Raw genomic sequence first — 23,410 nt, 5'->3', positions numbered from 1 at the left:
TCCTGATTATCCTGCAGTGTATATGGCTTCTAGAAACCTGCTCTGCATCCGTGCCCTGCACCCCATCTTAAACACTTCCCCAGGTCCAACGAGTGCCTGTCTCCTGATTCCCTGAACATCCTACACTTGATGGAATTTCTCCAAGTCTACCTCCTCTTCCAGCCCAATGTACTTGTGGGTAGGTACAATAAGTTTTTTTTTCTATATCTCTTGCTCAGTACAGAACATGTCATAAAGTAGGCATTTAGTAAATATTTGTTGGCTGGTGATGGGGTTGGGCTTCAAGGTGGTTCTTAGAGTACTAGACTTCCATCTATTTCCCATAGAAAGCTCTATTTAGGCTTCCACAAATATTTGATTCAAATTTCATTTTTAAAAGTGTTAAATTATTTTTCAGACTTCAGCATAAGATTCAAATATGTTATTTACAAACATGTGACACTGCAGATCAATAGGCTAAGTATGTTGCAAAGTGAAATCATTTTTGTAAAGACTGAATAAATCTTCCGTCATTTGCTGGTCCCTTAAATTCCAAGGTTATAAGGCTGGTTATTTTTAAAACTGTTACAGTTTATAGCCATTTATCTGTGTGAATTAGGAATTTCTTATTAATTACAATGTGACCAAAGCAAATGGCAGAAATAAACTAAAGCCTGAGGCTGGTATCAGACTGCAATGGTTTCCCATAACCAAAATTTCTTTCTTTCTTTCTTCTTTTTTCTTTTCTTTTCTTTTCTTTTCTTTTCTTTTCTTTTTTTTTCTTTAGATTTTATTTTTAACTAATCTGTATATCCAACTTGGGACTTGAGCTTACAACCCCAAGACCAAGAGTTGCACATTCCACCGATTGAGCCAGCCAGGCACCCCCATAACCACAATTTCTATTTTTTCCAGTTATTAAAACAACCTATAATTCCATTGGCTGGCTTCACAATGTGTGAGTATAGTTAAGTTTGAAGTTATGCATACTAATGAAATATACCATTAGCCCCTTGACATCTTAGGGATTTCTCTAAGATGTTTGAAAAATGGGTCTAGCCATTTCTTTAAATGTTTGAAAACTACTGGCCAAGGGGAAGCAGAATCCTGAGACTGAGGCTGCCCAGAGATTCAGCACTCAGTTCCCAAGAAAGTAAGGCAACTGTTAGGGACTGGGCCCAGGAAGGCAATGGAAGAATGAGGGATCTGGAAAGAACATTTCCAAGTTTTGTAAGGAACAGGGAAGAGCAGGAAATAGCTCTGTGTCCCCTCTACACATTAAGGATCCCAAAGGTCTCCAGGTCAGTCCCACTGCCTACTTCACAATAGGGCCCTCTCTGCTTTGCTGTTGGGAAAGTCCTGGAGGAACAGATTCTCATGTACCTGTGTGCTAGCCTCTGGATGGACAGTCCCTGTCCCTGTAACTCAGCAAGGGGAATTCTAAAGGGACAGAAGTGAGGGGAAATAGGCCTCAGGCTTTTTACAGGAACCTGCTAGAGCTAAATAGGGAGGCATAAACCAGGGGCTGCCAGTATTAGGGGTGGCATAAAGGTCCCTTCCTTCTCCCTCCTACAGATATTGTACCAAACCAGTGTTATGGGTTAACTGTTCAATTGGGGTTTGTGTGCCCTTCCCCTGGTCCTTGTGAGTTTCCTTCTAACTCATTTAACAGTTGTAAATTGGGCACAACATGCTTTACTGGGTCCTTCTTTCTTGGGTTTCTTTTTTTTTCTTTCTGGGGTTTCTATAGCCATGTTTGCCCAGGGCTCCCTAACTCTCACCCTGAATAAATCCTTCCTTTGATTCTGTTTTCCCTTCAACCTATTGTCCTATCTCATCTCCTGCCTTTCATACAGAAACTTCTTGGAAAAAAAAGGATACTCTACCTGTAGACTATCATGTCACACTCCCTCAACCCCACTATACCTGGTTTTCCCCTGCTGCACAAATGGTATCGTTCCCTCAAAGGCATTAGTGACTTCCTTACGCTAAAATCCAGCACCTTTCTGTAAGACCTGCATCCTCATTGACAACTAGCAACCACTCCTCATCCCTGAGATACCCTTTGCTTTTGTGACTGCTCCCTGCTCCCATCACCTCCCTGGCCACTTCTTGCTTGTCTCCAAGGATATAAATACCTCTTCTTGTTCTTCTCAAGGAAGATGGCTATGTTTGCCAGGGCTGCTGTAACAAGGTACTACAGACTATGTGGCTGAAACAAGAGAAATTTATTTTCTCACAGCCTTGGAGGATGGGGTCTGAGAATGAGATATTGGCAGTGATAGTTCTCCTCAGGCCTCCTTTCCTTGGCTTAGACATGCTCATCTTCTCCCTTGTTCTTACATGTTTCCTTCTCTGTTTTTCTGCGTCCTAATCTCTTCTTAGGAGGTCACCAGTGTTACTGGATTAGGTTTCACCCTGTTGACCTCATTTTAACTCAGTTGCCTCTGTAAAGGCCCTGACTTCAGTACATTCTGAGGTACTGGGGGATCAGGACTTCAACACATAAATGTTGGAGAGGAACACAATTTAGCCCATAGCAATAGTCTTCCAGATAAGGTTCTTGACCTTTTTTTTTTTTTTTTAATGGATCAGTTGTTTAATTAGGTTCTTTGTAAGAAATTTAGAACACCTAAAACAAACAAAAAAAAATTAAAAAAAAAAAGGGATCCCTGGGTGGCGCAGCTGTTTGGTGCCTGCCTTTGGCCCAGGGCGCGATCCTGCAGACCCGGGATCAAATCCCACGTCGGGCTCCCGGTATATGGAGCCTGCTTCTCCCTCTGCCTGTGTCTCTGCCTCTCTCTCTCTCACTGTGTGCCTATCATAAATAAATAAAACAAAAAAAAATTAAAAAAAAAGAAATTTAGAACACCAATTTGTGAGGGTAAACTCTATTTGTGAGAGAAAACAGAGTGGAGGTAGCCCTGAAGCTGAGGAACAACTTTGATTTTTGGCAGAATTTGCAAATCCACAGCTTTCTGATTAAACTTGCGTTGCTCTGTAATCTCATATTTCTCCTTCTCTGTGTCAAAGATCTCCCCTTCCTGGTGTTTGGGTTTTGGCAGCTTCTTCTTCTTGAAATAAGCGTCAGTGAAATGTATGGGGATTTTCACACTGCTGATATCAATTTTGGTGGAAATGGTAATGACAAATTTCTGGTGTGTTCTACGCAGAGGAACTCAGTTGAGAGCCAGTGGTCCAGTCACAAGTAGCAAGCCACTGCTCAGTTGCTTCAGGAAAACTACCCTCTTGCCTCTGTAACGCCCAGGGAGGATAATCAAAATGGTCCCAGGAGTGATGCTAGCTTGCAGCTTTCTCACATGCTGACTGAAAGGTTTTTTTTGCCATGGCTCAACAGCTTTCAAGGCACATCTTTGGTAGGATAATACCTAGGCATTTTGCAAAGTTTAACCACTCAGGTGCCACCATCCTTGTCACCACCAACTGGTTTTGTAAGAGTAGCAAGAACTTTCTCCTTCTTTTTCTTTTCAACCCTGGAGTTAGCTGCCAAATACTTCCTCTTGTGCATGGCTTTTCTGGAATACATAGCCGATCAGGAATATCTGCCAATTCCTCTGACTAGGACAGGGTTTCAGCTGCAATGGGGCTTCCCCTTGTTTGGTGTTTTAGCCTTGAGGTTACCCTTTTTTGCCTTGCCACCAGCATCAGCCTTCTTGGCTTCAGGTTTCTTCTCCTTAGTATCTGGCTTCTCAGCTTTTTAACCCGCCATCTTGCAAGATGGAAAAGAGAACCAAGGTCCCCGCTTCTGGTCTATAGGGATTCTTGACCTTTTTTTAACCCTACACACATTTCTAACACTTCATATATCATTATTCAGTGAATACGTCTATCAATTTCATTTTTTAATTAAAATATGTATCTCATTAAAATAAAGTGGAACAATCCTCTAGTGTCTGTAGAAAAGGTTAATAAGAGGATATGATTTACAAGTAAATAACTATATCTCAAAGTTGTTTGCTGAGCTCTGAGACCAAATTTCTACCAAGTTTTCAGATATCTCTCCGTGATGGCTGGTACATCACACAGTGTTCTCTCCACAATGCCATTCTCACTCCTTACCCTTCATATGTTCACCAAAATTCCCCAAAACTCTTTCAATGACTTCTCTTCTCTGCTTCACCCCATATGCAAGCATTCTGTCCATCCTATTTGTGCCTCCCTCAAGACTGGTTACATAACTTTTGAGACTAAATTCAAAAGCTGTAGAGCTCTTTGTTCAAAATCTATCAAGAATTTCGAGACAGTGACTGCAGAGCTTTAAACCAAGCACAGGGGATCCCTGGGTGGCGCAGCGGTTTGGTGCCTGCCTTTGGCCCAGGGCGCGATCCTGGAGACCCGGGATCGAATCCCACATCGGGCTCCTGGTGCATGGAGCCTGCTTCTCCCTCTGCCTGTGTCTCTGCCTCTCTCTCTCTCTCTCACTGTGTGCCTATCATAAATAAATAAAAATTAAAAAAAAAATAAACCAAGCACAGGACCCTTGGAGCATGGTCCTATGTGACTGTGAAGGTTGCATGCCCTTGAAGCTGACCCTGCCCCTCCATTATCCTTCCCACATCACCCTGCACTCCACCCCCATTAATGCCCTGGATTTCCACACTGGCCTCTTGTGACCCCACATCCATCTCACCTCCCCCATCCAACCCCATCTGCCCAGTAACTCCTACTCAACAACATCTGCACCTGGTATCCTCTGCTCAAAGCCTTTGGTATTTCCTCATTTCCTACCAAACTGGGCACAGCCTCTTCAGGCCAGTATATTAGGCCCTGATTTCCTGACTCGACTCCTACTCACACCTGTCTGACACAAAGCTTGAGGCAAATGTTCTAGTCACTCTCTTCAGACTCTTCTCCGTATGGCTTGAACTCCAAGTCTTGTGTTTCTGAAATCCTACCCTTTCCATCTGTGCCATCAGAACCTTTCCAAAGATCAAGACCTACCTCTTTCAAGAAGTGTTTTCTTGGTCTGGTCTCTTCTTTCTGGTTAGCCCCACATGTACAGGAACTGTGGTACGCACTTAACTGCACACTGCTTCTTGCCAAGGGCTTATGAGCTTTTACCCTTTAAACCTCCCATACTCCCAGAGGCAGGTTCTATCATTATGCCCTGAGGTACTTAGAGGGCCTGGCTGTGTTATATAAGGTCACTTGCATGGTGGTGGACCAGGGTTCAAACCCAACAGTCTGGCTCAGAGTCTGTGACTGTCTTGTGCTTTGTGTGGATGGTATTTGTGCATTTCTTCTATATTCACACTAGACAATGAGCCCTTTGAGGAATATAGATCTTTTTCATCTTCATTTTCCTTGAGGCACCTCCTTTGTTTCCATGTTCAGCCCATATTGTTTATGTGACTGAGCAGGAAGTTTTGAAATACAGGGTAAGCCCAGAAAGATGCAATGACCAAATATATTACCTTAAATTTATGAATACTCAGCCAATTACGGATTCTTTGGAGTGACACCAACCCTTTTCAAAGCAGTATACTTTGTGGACCATTCAGGAAATATGTATTTGTCAGTCACACTTGACTTATGAATTGGTAGATTCAACTCTGTTGGCTTGCCTTCCTTCCTTCCAAATGAGAGCTAACTGAGGGGATCTTTGATTGAAGGGAGGCCATCCAGCTCCCCCACATTTGCCCTGTTGTTTGGTTTTGTATTAATCTCTGTCTCCACCTCAAATCCCACCTCCCCCACCCCCCAGGCTAGGCTATCAGAGGGTAAGGGAGGAAGCTGTATTTCTTAGTCTCCCACTATTTATTTTCTTCTCACTGGCACTAAGGGAGACAGCTTCTTTCAGAGCTTCTGTTGGGCCCAAATGCAAATGGCTCTCTTCTAGCCCTTTCCTGCCCAAGAACCAGTGATGCAAAGTAAAAACTGAGGGAGGTTTTAGAGAGGGGGACATATGGTCAACAAAAAGAGAACAAGGGAAAAAACAGATTACAAAGCAGTGTGTGTAATAGGATCCATTCTTTTTTTTTTTTTTTTTTTTTTTTTTTATTCATGAGAGACATAGAGGGGCAGAGACATAGGCAGAAGGAGAAGCAGGGTTCCCCCGGAGCCTGACAGGGAACTCCATCCCAGGACCCCGGGATCACAACATAAGGCAGATGCTCAAACACTGAGCCACCCAGGTGCCCCTGGGATCCCATTCATATATATATATATATATATATATATATATATATATATATATATATATATATATATATTTAAAGTCTATCTGTTTATTACATTCACATTTTTTTTTTTATATTCACATTTTCAAGCCCAAAATTTCCCTAGTAGCTCAAAACTACCACCAGCTGACCTTGGAACACACTTGTTAGAGAAAGAGATGAATAGTCCTCCTAAGTGATGCTGAAGATAAAACACACTCATCCATTCATATCTTCTCCATCACATTTTCATCAGACACAAACAGTCTCCTCTGGAAGATGCCCACTCTTATGTTTTTGCATTTAAATCAATGTGTGTTATATTTTACCCATAGACATTTGAGAAAATATGTTTTGTGAAAAGGAAGATATACCTGGGTGACTTGGTCAGCTGAACATCTGACTCTTGATTTTGGCTCAGGTCATGATTTCAGGATCTTGAGATTGAGCCTCACATCAGGATCTGGGCTCAGCGCAGAGTCTGCTTATCCCAATCTCTCTGTTCTTTCCCCAACTTTTGTGTACGTGCTCTCTCTGAAATAAATAAATACAATATTTTTAAAACAATAAATAAATAAAAAAGGAAGATTTACTTTCCAAAGATATTCACCAAAATGTTTTTAGTGGTTATATCAGAGTAGTGAATCTTGGATGCAGTGTCTTAGCTTTTTTAAAATGTATTTTAGGGGCACCTGGCTGGCTCAGTCAGTAGAGCATGTAACTCTTAATCTCAGGGTCTGAGTTCAAGCCCCACGTTGGGCATGGAGCCTACTTAAAACAATAATAATAATAATGTATTTAGGGATCCCTGGGTGGCGCAGCGGTTTGGCGCCTGCCTTTGGCTCAGGGCGCGATCCTGGAGACCCGGGATCGAATCCCATATCGGGCTCCCGGTGCATGGAGCCTGCTTCTCCCTCTGCCTCTCTCTCTCTCTCTCTCTCTCTCTCTCTCTGTGTGTGTGTGTGTGTGACTATCATAAATAAATAAATTTAAAAAAAAATAATAATGTATTTAAAAATTTTTTTCTATGGTCGAGTGTTACTTGGGACGTGTGTGTTTTGTGTTAATTGGAATTTTAGAAGCATGTGACATGTAGCCTTCACTCTCGTGCCCATCTCCTCACCTCACACAATTCCCACCCTGGTTGCTGTTGGGAGAAATAGGAGGAACTAGGTGCCACCAAGGCCCTTTGCCTGTGGTCTACAGGCATGTGAGTGCCTTCACTGGGCAGAAACTCGGTCAGGAGCGTACCACTTCCCCTTCAAGCGGGAATTCCAAGTCTAAGGTAGTGATGTGATTTGACCCGAGAGGGTGTAACAAGCCTGGAGGAAAAGGGAATTGAGCAGAGTTCTTCTGATTCACTGTCTTGTGTGTTCACCACAGTGTTCTACTTCCTGTGGTTGCTATTTGCCACACTGGGGGCCGGGTGTCAGCCCAGAGCTCACTAGTGATTCCCTTCTTGGGACTGTGTGAGGGAGGGACAGGGGATGATGACTCAGAGGGGGTCCTTCCCCCTGCCAGCCAGTGCCCCCTCCATTCTGTCCCTCTTGCCCCCTCTACTTCAAAATGTATTACCTGCCCTGTTCCTAACCTCTCCTCAACCTACTGCAATCTGCTCACCACAAGATAACATGTTTTTGACATTCTAGAAATGCTGGTTGAGTGACCAGATCTTCACATACTCTGTACTCTACCCAGATTCCATGTTGCCCTTCACACCTTTGCTTAGAGGTCTCTTAGTAACTCCAAGACTCTCCCACCCCTTTGGTGGAAATCCAGCCTAGGGGAACAGAAAGAACATAAAACTGGTGGAAAGATTAAATAAGACAATACATCTAAGAGTTCTGGTAATTTAGGTGTTTTCTCAACATTTAATTTAACATTTTGTCATCCTTCCCAATACCTAGTGCAAAGCTTTTCACATAAATGTTCAATAAACATTGGTTGTTTGATTGACAGATGGTGAGTTAAATTCCGTTCCTTCCTGAATCTCCTCTGTATATCTCAAAGGTTTGGCCCATAGGACTGTACTATGGGAAAGTTTGGATGCATACTTTGATAGACACAATAAATTAGAGATAAACATTATTGATTTTTATTTAACAATTCATCTATAAAGTAGTCAATACTTTTTTCCATAGGTGCCTAAATCCAGAGAAAAATAACATGAAAATAATATATTTGAGAAAAAGTCCATGCCAACCAGTCCTAATGGAGTAGGACTTAGTTGAGCAATTAGTATTATCTTCCACCTTTTTTCTTAAAAAAGCTTTAAGAAAATGTGATCCAGGGCAGCCCAGGTGGCTCAGCGGTTTAGCGCCACCTTCGGCACAGGGTATGATCCTGGAGACCTGGGATCCAGTCCCAGGTCAGGCTCCCTGCATGGAGCCTGCTTCTCCCTCTGCCTGTGTCTCTGCCTCTTCTCTCTCCCTCTCTCTTTCTGTGTGTGTGTGTCTCATGAATAAATAGATAAAATCTTAAAAAAAAAAAACTTAAAAAAAAAAGTGATCCATCCATTACAAAGTAGGTGTATGGGACAGGGATTTGGCTAGAAACAGATGGCATACCTAAAAGGGGTAACTGAAAAGAGTTTGTTAAAAGGTATTCTTGCATTTTGTTTTGCTTGGTTTTGTTTTGTTTTACAAAGGATTATGAGAGACCAAAAAGGATGGTGAAATAGTCCATGTTACAACAATGTGTATCTTTAATTCTGCTAGATCTAAATGGGCAAAGGGAAGGAAAAGTTATTGGTAGCCAGCAAGAGTTACCTGTTAGGGATGGCCACCTGACATGTGCTGAGTTCCCCATTAGGGGAACCCAGATCTGCAGAAAGGGAACTGGTGGAACCAATACCCTAACTTTCCTCCAATATCCTGTCCACCAATATCCTACTGGGGCTTCACCCCAATCAAAAGCCAAAGAGCAAGCATTTCTGTTGGTAGTCTATTGAAGTTAACCCCCTGAGCACAGAGTTGGATGGACATTAGATACCAAAGGCAAATTGAGAATATCCAGCAGGATAGGAAAGGAGAAAGAGAAGTCAAGGGAAATTACAGTAAATAAGAATAAGAACAAAAATGGGTGCTAGAAATAAACCCAAACAAATAATTTTATTAATTGTAATAAATGTAAACAGATGAAAGAGATTTTTAGATAGGTAAAGCAAAAAGATCTATCACAATTTCCATTTAAAGGAGACATAGCTCAAGCAAAAGTTAATGACAGGTGGAAAACAGAAAAAGATACATCATGTAAATACTAATGGAAGGAGGGCTTCTCTAGTAATACTAATATCAAATATGACAGGATTAAGGTAAACATTTTTAATGTAAGTTAAGAAACCAAAACACATGGCAGCCCTGGTGGCTCAGTGGTTTAGCACCGCCTTCAGCCCAGGGCCTGATCCTGGAGACCCAGGAACGAGTCCCACATCAGGCTCCCTGCATGGAGCCTACTTCTCCCTCTGTCTATGTCTCTGCCTCTCTCTCTCTCTGTGTCTCTCATGAATAAATAAATAAAATCTTAAAAAAAAGAAACCAAAACACAAAGAAGATATAAAAATCATGAAATCATACCTACTTAGTAGTAATATAATCTTAAAACATACAACATTAAAATTGATGGATTTACAAGAGGTAACTGACAAATCTACTATCATAACAGGAGATATTAAAACATATCTCTCAGAACTTGACAGAAAAAGCAGACCAATGGTTTTAAGAAAATTAAGGGTCCTCAAGTTTGAACAAAACATTTAAAAATAGCTAACCTTAGTAGATAACATATAGGCTGCTGCACCTGTCAAGCAAACAACACCCTTTCCCTCTGCCTAACACCAACTCCCTCCCGCCTCCACTCATGTGTGCTCTCTCTCTCAAATAAATAAAATCCTTTTTAAAAATTAAATAAAATTAAATTTAAAAATTCAGTTCTTCAGTCATACTAGGCACATTTTAAGCATCTAACAGCTCCATATGGCTAGCTATAGTATTAGACAGTGTAGTCCTTGTCCATGAAGATGTTCATGGAGCAAAGAACTGTCCTTTCCAAAGTATTCCTCCTTGACTTGTCTGCTGGCCTATGTTAGGCTATGGAACTTTCCATTCTAACCTCAATATAAAGCAATTTTCCTGCCTAAACTACTATGTAAGAAGTAAAGTAGCTCTGGACTAACAAAGCAGCCCCTCTTCCAATGGCCCATGAAAATTTCTATTTAACAACAGCACTAGTCACATTATATTCTTTCTTTGTCAAAGATCAGTAAACTACTTCAAAAAATATTAAAACCCTATGTAATGGAAGCAGTAAGGTAGTTTGCAAGTGAATTCATAGCATTAGATCTCAGAGAACCTCAGCAAGAAAGTGGTAAGAATTCCCTGGGTCCATTCTCTCCCCTGTCTCTACATTGAGTACCTCTGGGAACAAAATGGAAGGAGAGCTCATGGCAACACTACTCACTGTGTTTAAGCTCCTACCTCCCATTGTCCAGGGCTTCATGATGAGCCCAACACCAACATACTAGGCCACCTGTCTCCTCCTTCCCCTACGTGGCTTAGTCAGAAAAGAGGGCTTATTTCGGATAAAGAAACTAAACACCCCAATCAGGTCATTCTTTCCACGTTGGCATAAATTCAAGACATGCAGAACCCTTGGGAGGCTCTTCACCACATGGCCATGCCCTTTTTGCCTCTGAAGCCTTGTGCTTCCAGCTTGTGGAAAGAGAAATTCAGAAAAACAGTTCAAGGGCTCTGCTTCTGGCACTGCTACTGACTCACAGTGAAACCTGGAGCAAGCTTTTTTGGCTGAGATTCTAAAACAGGAATAAAGTCTTCCCTACTTATATCCTAGACTATCATGAAGGTCAAAGGAGAATACATATTCTATGTAAAAATACCTAGAAAAGTATAGGGTACTTTACAGACCTAAAGTATTATTTTAAAATCATGTTGGTTCAAGTTTCCCAACATATACCCAAGAAAGACTTAAAAGTAGGTATGCCCAACAGGCCTTCTCATTTCCTGTTGGGGATATAAATCAGAATAAACTTTTTGGAGGGAAATGTGACAGTATCTACCAAAATGTTAAGTGTTCATACCATTGGAGTCATAAATCCCATGTCTAAGAGTAACTGGAGAAATACTCACATGTGTTGAAGAAGATGTATGTGGAAGAATTTCACTGAAGCATAGTCTGCAATAGCAAAAATTAAAAATCGCCTGAAGTTCCAGCTGTAAGTAGTAATTAAAAACTTTTTTAGCTTTTAAAGTCCCAGGATATACTTAGCCTCACCTTTTTCTTTGTTTATTCAAGAAGTATCTGTAATGAATCCCACAACTAAGGCACTGTACTGTGTGCTATGGTGCAATGGAGGGATTTCTTATTCTGACCTTGGGGTGTTTGCAGTCTGACGGGAAACACAAGAGATTTGTATAAAGAATAATAATGCAAGGGAGAATGGCAAGTGCCCAAAGGGATAAACCAGATAAAGGATTCTGGGGCCTCAGAGCGCATGCCCTGGGGAATGTAACAGGCAAGAGGAGGGCTAGAGATTTGTGAATGGGGGCACTGGCTCTGAGTTGTGAAGTGGTGGGATTTGGGAAAGTAAACATCACTTTCCAAATGTAGAAATGAATTGAGAAATGTATAGCAGTTTAAGCAAGTGCCAAAGTTTACTGCTGTTTTTATTTCTAATGACTAAACTGACCCTCTTGCCACACACCACTCCTTTGTTGTTGTTTAACCAAAAGGAAAGCAGGTGAACTTGGTGCCCACTAGTGGTCTACCACCTTCCCTCCTGACAGGAGCATGACCCCAGGGTGGGCTTTTGGAGATCTGGCTGAGTTTCAGCAGTGCTGGTTCAGAGTTACCAGCCCTCACCCCATAAAAAAAGAGCTTTTAGATAGATTTTTCTGGTATCTGGAAATCTGGACAAACCTGATCTCTGAATTGTGTCAAAAGTCATGTCTGTGTGCAACCCATGCTCCACCTTCTGTACAAGGGGAAGTAGCTTATGTTCACAGTGGCCTGACACAGTCAGTGTGGTGGGTATGTAGAGCCAATCTGTGCTGTGCTTCATGGAATGAGGCCCTTGAGCAAAACACTCCTCTGTGAAACAGCAATTCTAACTATTTCCTCCTAAATCCTTATTTCAACATTTTAGAATATCCCTCGATAAAGATGCTTATTTTTTTCTTTTCTTTGTTCGCATTATAGTTTAAAGAAAGCTTACATGAAGGTCACCCCTTCCTCTGGGACTAGGGCTGAGTCCTGATAACCAAGAGGGGGCCACCATGCAACTGGTGGCTTTGATTAAGTAAAACATTCTAGCAAACATTTTGGGAACCACTGAGACTGTGGGCAACAGATGTTCAAAGACACAGTTAGCCAGGATGGTTCTCTTCCAATCTGTTCTATAGATATTTATTAAGCAGTCAATATGCCCCAGGCACAGGGGATACAAAGATGAATGACCTTCTCCTGAACTTCTTGGTATCTGCAGTTTGGGAGAAAAGATGTTGTTGCAAATCATATTAATAGCTACCATGATTTAGATCCTCTTCTGAATCAGATGCTGTGCCAGTATAGTTTCAATCATACTTTATAATCCTACAAAATAGGTTTTATTAGCTTCTTTCCACAAATAAAGAAGCAGAGGTCTCAGTAAACACAGAACAGATACACAGAGCATAGGAGAGCCCAGGTAGAGGCTGGAAGTGGATCTGTCCCACCAATGAGCTAGAAGTGTACACAGGCCCACAGTGAGGAGCAAGAGAGTGCAGAGAAGCTGGGAGTTATGATAAAACACAGAGGAGAAGAATCCCTGGGTGGCTCAGCAGTTTAGCACCTGCCTTTGGCCCACGGCGTGATCCTGGAGTCCTGGGATCGAGTCCTGCATCAGGCTCCCTGCATGGAGCCTGCTTCTCCCTCTGCCTGTGTCTCTGCCTCTCTCTCTCTTTGTGTGTCTCTCATGAATAAATAAATAAAATCTTAAAAAAAAAAAAAAACACAGAGGAGGGCAGCCTGGGTGGCTCAGTGGCTTAGCGCCACCCTCGGTCCCAGGTGTGGTTCTGGAGACGTGGGATCGAGTCCCATGTCAGGCTCCCTGCATGGAATGGTGCCTGCTTCTCCCTCTGCCTGTGTCTGTGCCTGTGTGTGTGTGTATCTCTCATGAATAAATAAAATTTAAAAAAAAACACGGAGGAGAAGAGTGGGTGTACATGGCAGGTGGAGAGGTAGGCAAGCAGCTCCAAGACATAAGAGATCTATAGGAAAAGAGTCCCAAATCCATGAAGCTGGACAGAGATAGCAGCACTTGTGACCAGAAAAGAAGCAAGAGCTCTGCTTCCAGGGCAGAAATGCTATGAACTCAGTTTTCTTTTATTCAGCTGCATCGCTGTCAGCCATTTGGAAGCTTCAGGAGGACAAACATAAGAAAGATATAGAAGGATCATGCTAATCTACTTTCCTGGAAGGGTGATACTCCACTGGGGATGACTCAGTGAAATCACTTCATTTCAAGCAGAACACATTGTGCATCTGCCACAGACCAAATACTTCAGTGGAGGGCCAGTGGGCCAGTCAAATTTGCACTGATCCAAAAGGTTTATTTACCTTTCCCCCATTTCCCAAAAAGCCTACTGGTAGCGGTTGAACTTGATCTGTGACAAAGGGCAAGACACACTTCCTACAGATGCTTACTGACTCATCTGTATAATGTGCAGGGTTGGATGTGCTCATTTACAAGATCCCTCCCTGCTCTCAATGTCCACAAACTTAAGTCAGCATTTTGAGAAGGCAAACTCTTATACCTCTTCACCCTTATTTGATCAGCTATTTTTATTACAATTGTCAAACTACACATATGGAAAAAAATGGCCTAAGCCATAAGCATATTATTACACAAGGGGAAGAAAACTATCCTAAGCCCTAAGCATATTGACAGAATATAGAAATGTGGGTGTTGAAGGTCTTAAAAGTGGCTAGTGTCAGAATGAGGGTTTTAATCTAGATTATATCACCTATTGGCTACTGAGCTTTACATCCACCACCCACTCTTCCCAAACCCAATTTTCTACATCTGGCAATTGTAGGAAAGCATCTTACTGTGTAGTGTTGTTGCAAGGATCAAATAAGATGATAAATACAAAAAAGTTTTGGGAAAGGCAAGAAGCTAACAAGTGTATGTTAGGAATAGAATTTCCGGTATTAAATTCCTGATGGTCCAAGATTGGGCTGGCAGGCAAAAGAAAAGAGAAAATGTATTATGGGTGAAAAAGGCCAATTATGGATCAGGGCCCAGTAAAGTAGGGGAAAGAGCTTGCTGACAAAATGAGAATAGGAAAAAAGGGTGATCTGATTTCATCTGAGAATGGAGAGAGCAACTGGGAGCAGTAAGAGTATTTCAGAGGAAAGAGAGAACACCATCAAGCAGGTTCTTCTTTATGTAAATGTATCTCCTCCTACGGGAAACCAAGCACCAGGGTCATGAGTGCTGGAGTTCACGTTGCTTCTCAGATTGCTCACCTTGGGATCATCTGGCTGGCCCAACCATGGCGCTTAAGGATGAGGAGACAGACCAGGGAAGAGGAGATAACTTACCTGAGGTCATAGGATTTGGAGCAAACTCAAAGGGCCTAGTGAAGGGAACTCCATCAAAGAGTGAAAGGTGCAAGCATTGCCTGAACTGGAGTCTGGGGCTGTGCAGAAGGCAGATCTCACCTAATTCTAAAGGGTTGTACAGAGTCCTACCAGGAAAGGATTTTAACCTCCCAGAGGAGAGTTAAGACACTCTTACACACACACACACAAAGAGAGAGAGAGAGAGAGAGAGAGAGAGAGAGAGAGAGAGAGAGAGAGAGACTTTTACACCAGAAGCAAGCCAAAACCAACAGGACACAGACATACATCTTATGCTGTATCAAGCTAGGTTCGAGGATAACAATGTTAGTTTCTACATTACCTACCTCTATACAGTACCATACAGTACTACACTACTATACAGTAGAGTCCTCATGTCATGGTAAAGCAATTCTGTACTTTATACAGCTTCCCTGGGCATAGGATGTGCAAATAAGCAACTAACAATTGATTTGTTGTTGTCATCCCCATTTTAAAATGGTGGAAATTACTATTTTGTTATATCATTATGTCTATTATGTATTCAGGGCCTCCCATGTGTTCTGTGCTGTGCTAGTATGTATATAACCTCCAATCTGCACAATGACCTGGTTACAGAGGTATTTGTAGATGAGTAAACTGATGTTCAGGAAAGTTAAGTAATTTGCCTGAGGCCATACAGCTGGTAAGTGGCAAAGCCAAGGTTTAAACTCAGTTATGCCTGGTTCAGAGCCCATTCAATGGCATTACAACTAGTACTTGGTGCTCCAGGACACAGTGATGGCAGAGAAGCAAAGAAGCAACTGCAAGAGCCGAATCTCTGAATAGTCTCTGTAGCAAAATCATTAAATCAATCAAAAGTTAAACTTAAGTCAGCAATCAAAATAATTATTTCTGCACTGAACCTAACACTGTCATATTTAGTTCAAGACACCACTTCCTAAGTTTGGCAAAGAGAGCAAGTATGCCAAGGCAGCAGGAAGTCCCATTAACGTAGGATCTCAAAGCAGATGAGGATGCATGTCTCTAGGGTGTTGAGCATGCCATAGGAAAATATTTATTCTCAGGTAGCATTAGCTGAGTCAATTCACCAGGCAGTGTTTTAACCTCAACACTTACTAAGTCTTGTGTATACGACCTGGGAAGGAGTGGTTTCTTCCTAAGACCTACAGGTGACAGATAAGAAGACAAGATCATTATATTTGACTAATGCTTATTATGTGTCTTGGGACTCTTTTTAAAGATAATCCTTATTAGCTGACTCAGTAATTTCATCCAGCCAGGCCTTATTGCAGAAGTAATTTAAAGAAGCCCTATTTTTATAACATGACTTAAAGATCTAGAAGAGAAATAAAGAAAGAAACAAATTCAAGTGATAAGCTTGGAGACATGAATCATTACCTTAGGCAGGATGAAAGAGAATGCAGTAGCCCCGTGCAGAGCACTAGTGTCTCCAAGTTGCTATTATGGGGATGTCCAGAGATACAGGCCACAGTTGGAAGCCTCCTGCATCCCTTGCTGTCTTCAAGGGCACTCCCCTCCTCCCCTCACAAATGTCAGAAACCCTGGAAACGAGGTGGCAGGGACACCAAGCTGGAAACATTCTAGTAGGGTAGTATTGAGTCTTAGGGGTCACTGACCCAATTTCAGGAACCTCTCCCTTCAAAATTACTCATAAATAAAAATAATAACATTTATTAATAGCTACTAAGAGCCAAGCACTATGGCAATAGCGACAGATACTGCTTCTCTGTGTCTCTCTGTGTGTCTCTCTCTCACCAACTACCTTTTGTAATATCTGATTTTTGAACATGAAAAACACCAGAAACCCAGTAAGGTTAACTTGGCTGAGTTTACGTATCCAGGATTTTCATGCTTGCTTTTCTAATTCTAGGACCCAAGTACTTTCCTCCATCTCATACCACCATTGTCTCTCTTTTTTTTTTCTTAAAGATTTTATTTATTCATCAGAGACACACACACACACACACACACACACAGAGAGAGAGAGAGAGAGAGAGAGAGAGAGGCAGAGAGAGAAGCAGGCTCCAGGCAGGGAGCCTGATGTGGGACTCAATCCGGGGCCTCTAGGATCAGGTCCTGGGCTGAAGGCAGCACTAAACCGCTGAGTCTCCTGGGCTGCCCCCACCATTGTTTATTTAAGCCAACCAACATTCACTCTAAAGAGTTAGAATTGTTGTGGAGGAATTCAAGAAAGCAAAAAATGTACTTGTAAACATCAGAGAGTTTAAAATCTAGAACAGCAAACAGATTCACACAAGAAGAGAAATGACATCACTACAAGGCAATAAAGAGATAATTAAATGCCTGAAAAGAGGGCCTGGTGGCTTGTACTTGGGGAGTGTTACCTCAGGCAGAGAGGGAGTGATGCAGTTCATTCCTGAATTGGTCTTGGAGGAATGAGTAAAAATTAGCTGGAAACAGGCAGGGTTACATATATTCTAGCAGAAAAGACTTCCCACAGTAAACTTTCTGTTCCAGAGAAAGGCCTGTAATCTTGGTACTTCTGAAGTCTGGGGAGAAGCAGCATGAGCATTCTGGAGACATTTTGAAAGACTTGCTACTTCTTTTAGTTAAAAAAAAGTATAGAGGCAAAATTTACATACAGTGAAATGCACAGATCTTAAGTAGAAGTTTAGTGATTTTGATAAATATATACATACGTCATCACTCTAATTCAAGTATGGAACATATATGTTACCCCAGAAACTTCCTTCAGGCCCTTCTCAATCTCTACTCTCCCTCCTCACCCCACCACAGGCAACCACTGTTTTGATCTATATCCATCGATTAAAACTTCACATGAAAAGAATTGTATCCTGTGTGGGTTTTTTTTGTTTCTTCTTTTGTGCTGCATCATGAGATCAGTTCTTGCTATTGCCCATATTAATTGTTCATTTCTTTTTAGTTCTCAGTAATAAATATTCCATTGTTTATTGTTTGTTTTTTAAAATTTGTTTATTCATTATTCTTTTGTGGCAGATATCTGGTTTTTTTTCAGTTTGGGGCTACTATGAATGAAACTGCTATGAACATGGTTGTTACCCCAACATCATTTAAAACCCGTCTTCTAGTTTCTTCTCTTTCTCTCCTTTATTTTGTGAGACTTCTGATGACATCCTGCCTGACTGAAAGACCTGGATTAAGCCCCTTTCCTGTGAGAGTAATCACACACACAAAAGCTTTCATGTTCAGATCTAACCATACCAAAAAAGAAAGTCAATATGTGTATTTTATTTTGTTTATAGCTTTTTTAAAAAAAACTATAGTTTAGGGATCCCTGGGTGGCTCAGCGGTTTAGCGCCTGCCTTCAGTCCGGGGCATGATCCTGGAGTCCTGGGATCGAGTCCCACATCAGGCTCCCTGAATGGAGCCTGCTTCTCCCTCTACGTCTCTGCCTTTTTCTGCCTGTGCTCTGCCTCTGTGTGTCTCTCATGAATAAGTAAATAAAATCTTGAAAAAAACAAACTATAGTTTATTTATTTATTTGAGGGAGGGAGAGAGGGAGAGAGAGAGAGAGAGAGAGAGAGAGAGAAAGGGAGGGACTGCACACATGAGTAGGGAGAGAGGTGAGGGGAGGGGCAAAGGGAGAGGGGGAGACAATCCCAAGCAGACTCCACATTGAGTGCACAGCCTGACACAGGGCTTGACTCATGCATGACCCTGAGATTGTGACTTGAGCTGAAACCAATAGTCAGACGTTCAACTGACTGCACCACCCAGGAGCCCCTGTTTATAAAGAATTTTGATGAACTTGGATAAAATTATTTGTAAGAAGTTATGGAAATAAGGTTTTATAGTTCACAACTCATGGAAGTTTTTAGCTGCCCCATATTTTATCTACTCTGTGTCTTCCTGAGCAATGTAGTAGTAACAATTTCCTTAATACACACATGAAGATGTCCCATCCACCCATCTATTATCCCATGCTGTTAAGAATGAAAGAAGTAAAAAAGAAAATGGAAGCGACATTTCTTTCTCCTTCCTCCATTTACAACAGATTTGTAGCCAATGAGGTTAATAAACTAGTTAATAGCAAGAAGAAATTTGACCCAGAATTGGAATTCTTTCTATACACCACTTCAGCATTCTCTCTGCAAACCCACAACTCAACTGCATGGCACCCTACAGATTGTGAGTGCTGAAGACTGACCACCTTTGTGATGTGACCATGATACTACTCCTCATTCACTCACATACAAGATGGCTTTTCTTGTCATTTGACATCCAAGTTTGAAGACCTTTCTCATTACCAAAATTTCTGCTCCATTTTGGAAGGCCTCTAGAAGAATATCTACCATACTACCTCTAAGTATGGTAGCCTGAGTCATTTGCCTCCACTCTCTCCAAAACCTTCAACAAAATAGCAGACATGAGTCTTAAAGAAAAGAAAGAAAGAAAAAGGAAAGGAAAGAAAACCAACCAACCTATAAGGACACAGAACAAGAGAAGACATGACAGCAACAGAATTTTGGAGCCTGGAAATCATATGGGCTTGTGCTGACACATTTTACAACCTTGAGAAAGCTAAAATCTAAACTAGCAGAGGAAGAAATTCAGAGATAGACTGACTTCCAGCAGAAAGCTGGAAAGATTCAACACTCAATTAGAGGCACTAGTGCCTTTCAAAGTAGAGTCCAAGGGAGACTAAGAACAAGTATATATGGTTTAAAGTCACTTTCAGAACCAGTTACACTTGCTTTTTCCCTTTATCTTAAGCAACCAGGCAACTGTCCCAACCCAAGCTGGGATAGGGTTCACTCTCTGGGGTGGAGGGGCTAGAGAGACTCTGGCTCTAAGGACAGTAGGAATGGTGGAGATTGACTCCAAGGACACAGAAAGCCAGGCTCGTGCCTCCTAGGAGAAGCAGGACTTCCTCCTACTATTTACATTTGGAGACTTCTCAATAAAACATCTCAGTCCTATCACCCAACAATGAGGTCCACCAATCAGTAAGAATCACATTCCTACACAGAATTTCCACTTTTAATTGTAAATGGGTCACCAGACATTTGAGAAAGTTTTCTAACATTAACTACAAGGGTCAAAAAAAAAGGAGCTTAGGTGGAAGGTAAGGAAAAATAGGTAAAGAACAGAAGAAAACATATATAATTAATATCCTTACAGAGATAAATAAAGATATTGTCTCCAAGAGACGAGAACAAGAACTTATAAAAGAAATTTTTAAGAAGGGAGTTCTTAGGAGTTAAAGATATGAGAGCAATATGTAAAATTCAATTTTAAAAGGGTTAGAAAATAATTTCAGGTAATACAGTCATAGAAGAGAGAGAAAAATTTAAAAAGTTGGAAAAATATTAAATATTAGTGAATAAACCAAGATGGTCTGATATCCGGAAGAGAATTTGAGAATGAACAAACAGAGAAAGCAAAGAAAGGAAATAAACCAGTCACATGAAAGTTTCCTGGAATGGAAGGATGTGCATATAGATGGGGAGGGTTCACCAAGTGCCCATAGCAATGGAGGAACAGCAGTACATAGGCCACATGAAATTTCAGAACAGCAAGGACAACAGAATATCTTAAAGGCTTCCAATGACAAAAAAAAACAAAACAAAAAAAAAAAAACAAAAAAAACACACTCAAAACCTTAGGAATAGACAAGGAATCAGAGAAGCTCAGATGCTTCATAAGTGACAATGATAATACACCTTCAAAATTCTATGAGAAATTATTTCAAAATCAAAATTCTACCAAATATCAGTGGAGTGTAAGGGTAGAATCAACTTTCTAAAACTAGTCTTATTTTTCACCTCCCATGGTTTTTTTTTGTTGTTGTTGTTGTTTGTTTGTTTGTTAAAGAATGCTGTGCTCTACTAGAATGAGAGAGTGATACAAACAGAGGCAAGGATGGGGCCAGGTAAAGGTACTCCAACGCAGCTGAGAGAGAAGGGTGTCTGTCCCCATGCTGATGGTTGGGGATATCCTTTTTTTTTTTAAAAAAAAAAGATTTTATTTATTTATTTATTCATGATAGATATATATGTAGAGAGGCAGAGACACAGGCAGAGGGAGAAGCAGGCTCCATGCAGGGAGCCCGATGTGTGGGACTCGATCCCGGGTCTCCAGGATCACACCCGGGACTCCAGGATCACACCCAAAGGCAGGCGCTAAACTGCTGCGCCACCCAGGGATCCCCGGTTGGGGATATCCTATCATGACTTTAGAGAAGCAGACCTGGCGTGCTACTAGTTCAAGTTGAAACAGGAGGACAGAGGGTTACAGGAGGGGTGGCCCCAGGGGGAAAAATGAAATTGATAAATTATTCATCATATTTAAACACACTGAGAGCTAATTTACATTTTGAGAGATTAATTAGTGATTGGCACATAAAAATCTAAATAGAAAAATTAAGGCTGTTCTTCTCTTAAAAAAGCAAAAAAAAATATTGAACAAGAAAGAATTATCATACATAACATGGCTAAGCTTTCAGTAGTATTTCCAAAGTCATAGTAATATAAATACTGGATACTGATTTGTACTGCATACAAAAGCAGAATATATTTATATGGGGAGGGAAAGTGTAATGTATGTGAGCTAATTCTTCTCTTCCAGAGCAGAGAGACAAAAGATAAAATCAAAGCAGAAAAATAAAGAAATAGTAGCATTTCCAAGTTATTTAAAAAATATGGAGGCAAAAAAAAAATAAAATAAAAATAAAAATATGGAGGCAAAAATAAACAACTAAATTAATTGGAACTGGGAACCTCTTGAAGCAATAATCAAGGGTGGGGAGGCTGGCATCAGGGCTCCTGCTTTTGTTACAAGCTTATAAAATGATTTCACTTTCTAATGTACGTGTATAACCTTAAAAATGAAAATTTCCTAAAGAAAAGAAAAAAGGTATAGGCTTCTGGAAATCTTTGGTATCCAGAGACATGAGCATACGTACGGAGTAATACAAGATGTGACACATATTAAAAAACCCCTGATCCCACCAGACACAGCCACCCACAAGTCCCCAGAGTGGCATCTATGCTTACTCAAGGACTTTCACCTATCTCTGGTTCCTTCTTCAAGGTTGTTCTACAGGTCACTAAAGGCAGACTGACTTCTCTTTGGCAGTTTATACCCAGTGACCAGAATGCATGCTATAGCTTCAGTACTATCTTTTTTAGCATGTGAAAGAAATGCATAGGTTGCCAGGCGAATAAACTAAACGTTATATTTAGCTGGGAAGATAACATATCCCTAATGTTTGAATTTATCAAAACAAATTCCAGATGGCAAGCAAGCCATAGAGAGAGGGGCCATCTGGTAAGTTAAAGCAGGGCTCATTTTTTTTAAAGGTGAAAGGTAGTAAATGTCAAAACTTCCTATGGTGAAAATACATCGATCTGTTGCTATGACTGGAGGAGCAATCTGAGCCACATGTCTCATATGTGCTAATTTAAATATCTGTGACATTACACTCATTCAAATACCTGAGTGATTTTTTAATAATTTAAAAAACACTTATTGAATATAGTAAGATTTCTTTGTATACCTGCTAAAAGTATATTGTATGATGGCAGCTGTAGGCATTAATAAAACCATTTAACAGAGCCTACAATTCAACAAATTCTTTGAAAGTATAAACCAATAAAAACTGAAACAATTTTTTAAAAAATGATTTAAGATGTTGCTGCCATTTTTGATTTAGTTCAGCAGTGGTATTTTTAGTGCATTTTTCTGTTTGACAGAATGTTTCTTGCACATATTTTTTTCTCTCTCCATTCCCACTGCTCGCTCTGAAACTAATCATTACATGCCTCTATTTATTTGCCAGTTTCCCACCCCTTCCCCCTGGCCCCACTTGCATACAACTTCCAGATTAATCTTCTTTAAACATTACTCTTGTTTATATAACTTCCTGGCTCAAAAAACAGTCAATACCTCTCCAATGTCCAGAAGATAATGTGCAAGCTTCCACTCACTGACACCCCCACCTCCCCATGCCACTCTCTCAATGTGAATCTTCCCATCTCTCCAGGCTGCAGGCAGGCCATCACCTCCAAGAACTGGAGCTCTGCCCCTATCTCAGTGCCTCTGGTGGACACTCTGATTCTCTCTGCTGGGCCTAACAGCCTTCTCCCTCATGAGCTGAATCCAAGATGCCATGGCCAACATGAAGGTGCCCTAACACAGAGAGGTTTCTGTGGCAGAGCCCACCCCCAGGTCAGCTTCCAGGGGTGATGTCATAGTCTAGATCTTACATGATAGTAAATGTTGGTCACCCTCAGTGGTGCCCCCCCCCCCCAAAGATGTCCTTATCCTAATTCCTGCAACCTGTGAATATGTAACCTCACATGGCAAAAGAGACTTTGCAAATGTGATCAAATTAAGGAATTGGAGATGAGGATTTTATTCTGGATTAGCTCAATCGACCCAATGTAATCACAAGCCTTTACAAGAGGGAGGCAGGAAGATCAGAGTCAGAGAAGATGTTGTGATGACAGAAGCAGAAGTCAGAGAGAAAAATAAATTTTGAAGATGCTAAACTGTTGGCTTTGATGATGGAGGGAAAGGACCATGAACCAAAGTTATGTGCCAGCCTCTAGAAGTTGGAAAAGGAAAGGAATGGACTATCCCCTAGATTCTCCAGAAGGACCCAATCC

At 41.2% G+C, this 23,410-nt stretch overlaps 1 long non-coding RNA gene and 1 pseudogene across 1 annotated transcript in view; both read right to left on the bottom strand.

Moving 5' to 3' along the window:
• Nucleotides 1–23,410, bottom strand: part of LOC129511309 (uncharacterized) — a 78,178-nt gene that overhangs the window by 30,847 nt on the left and 23,921 nt on the right. Inside the window, exon 2 of the long non-coding RNA XR_008664792.1 lies at nucleotides 6,533–6,692. This is a non-coding gene — a long non-coding RNA (uncharacterized LOC129511309). The remainder of the gene's footprint in view (nucleotides 1–6,532; nucleotides 6,693–23,410) is intronic.
• Nucleotides 2,843–3,709, bottom strand: LOC129511308 (60S ribosomal protein L6-like; annotated as a pseudogene).

Source organism: Nyctereutes procyonoides, unplaced genomic scaffold (genome assembly GCF_905146905.1).
Source record: "Nyctereutes procyonoides isolate TBG_1078 unplaced genomic scaffold, NYPRO_anot_genome, whole genome shotgun sequence".
NCBI lineage: Eukaryota > Metazoa > Chordata > Mammalia > Carnivora > Canidae > Nyctereutes > Nyctereutes procyonoides.
Note: the sequence above shows the minus strand (reverse complement) of the source record. Positions and strands in the feature narration are given on the sequence as shown.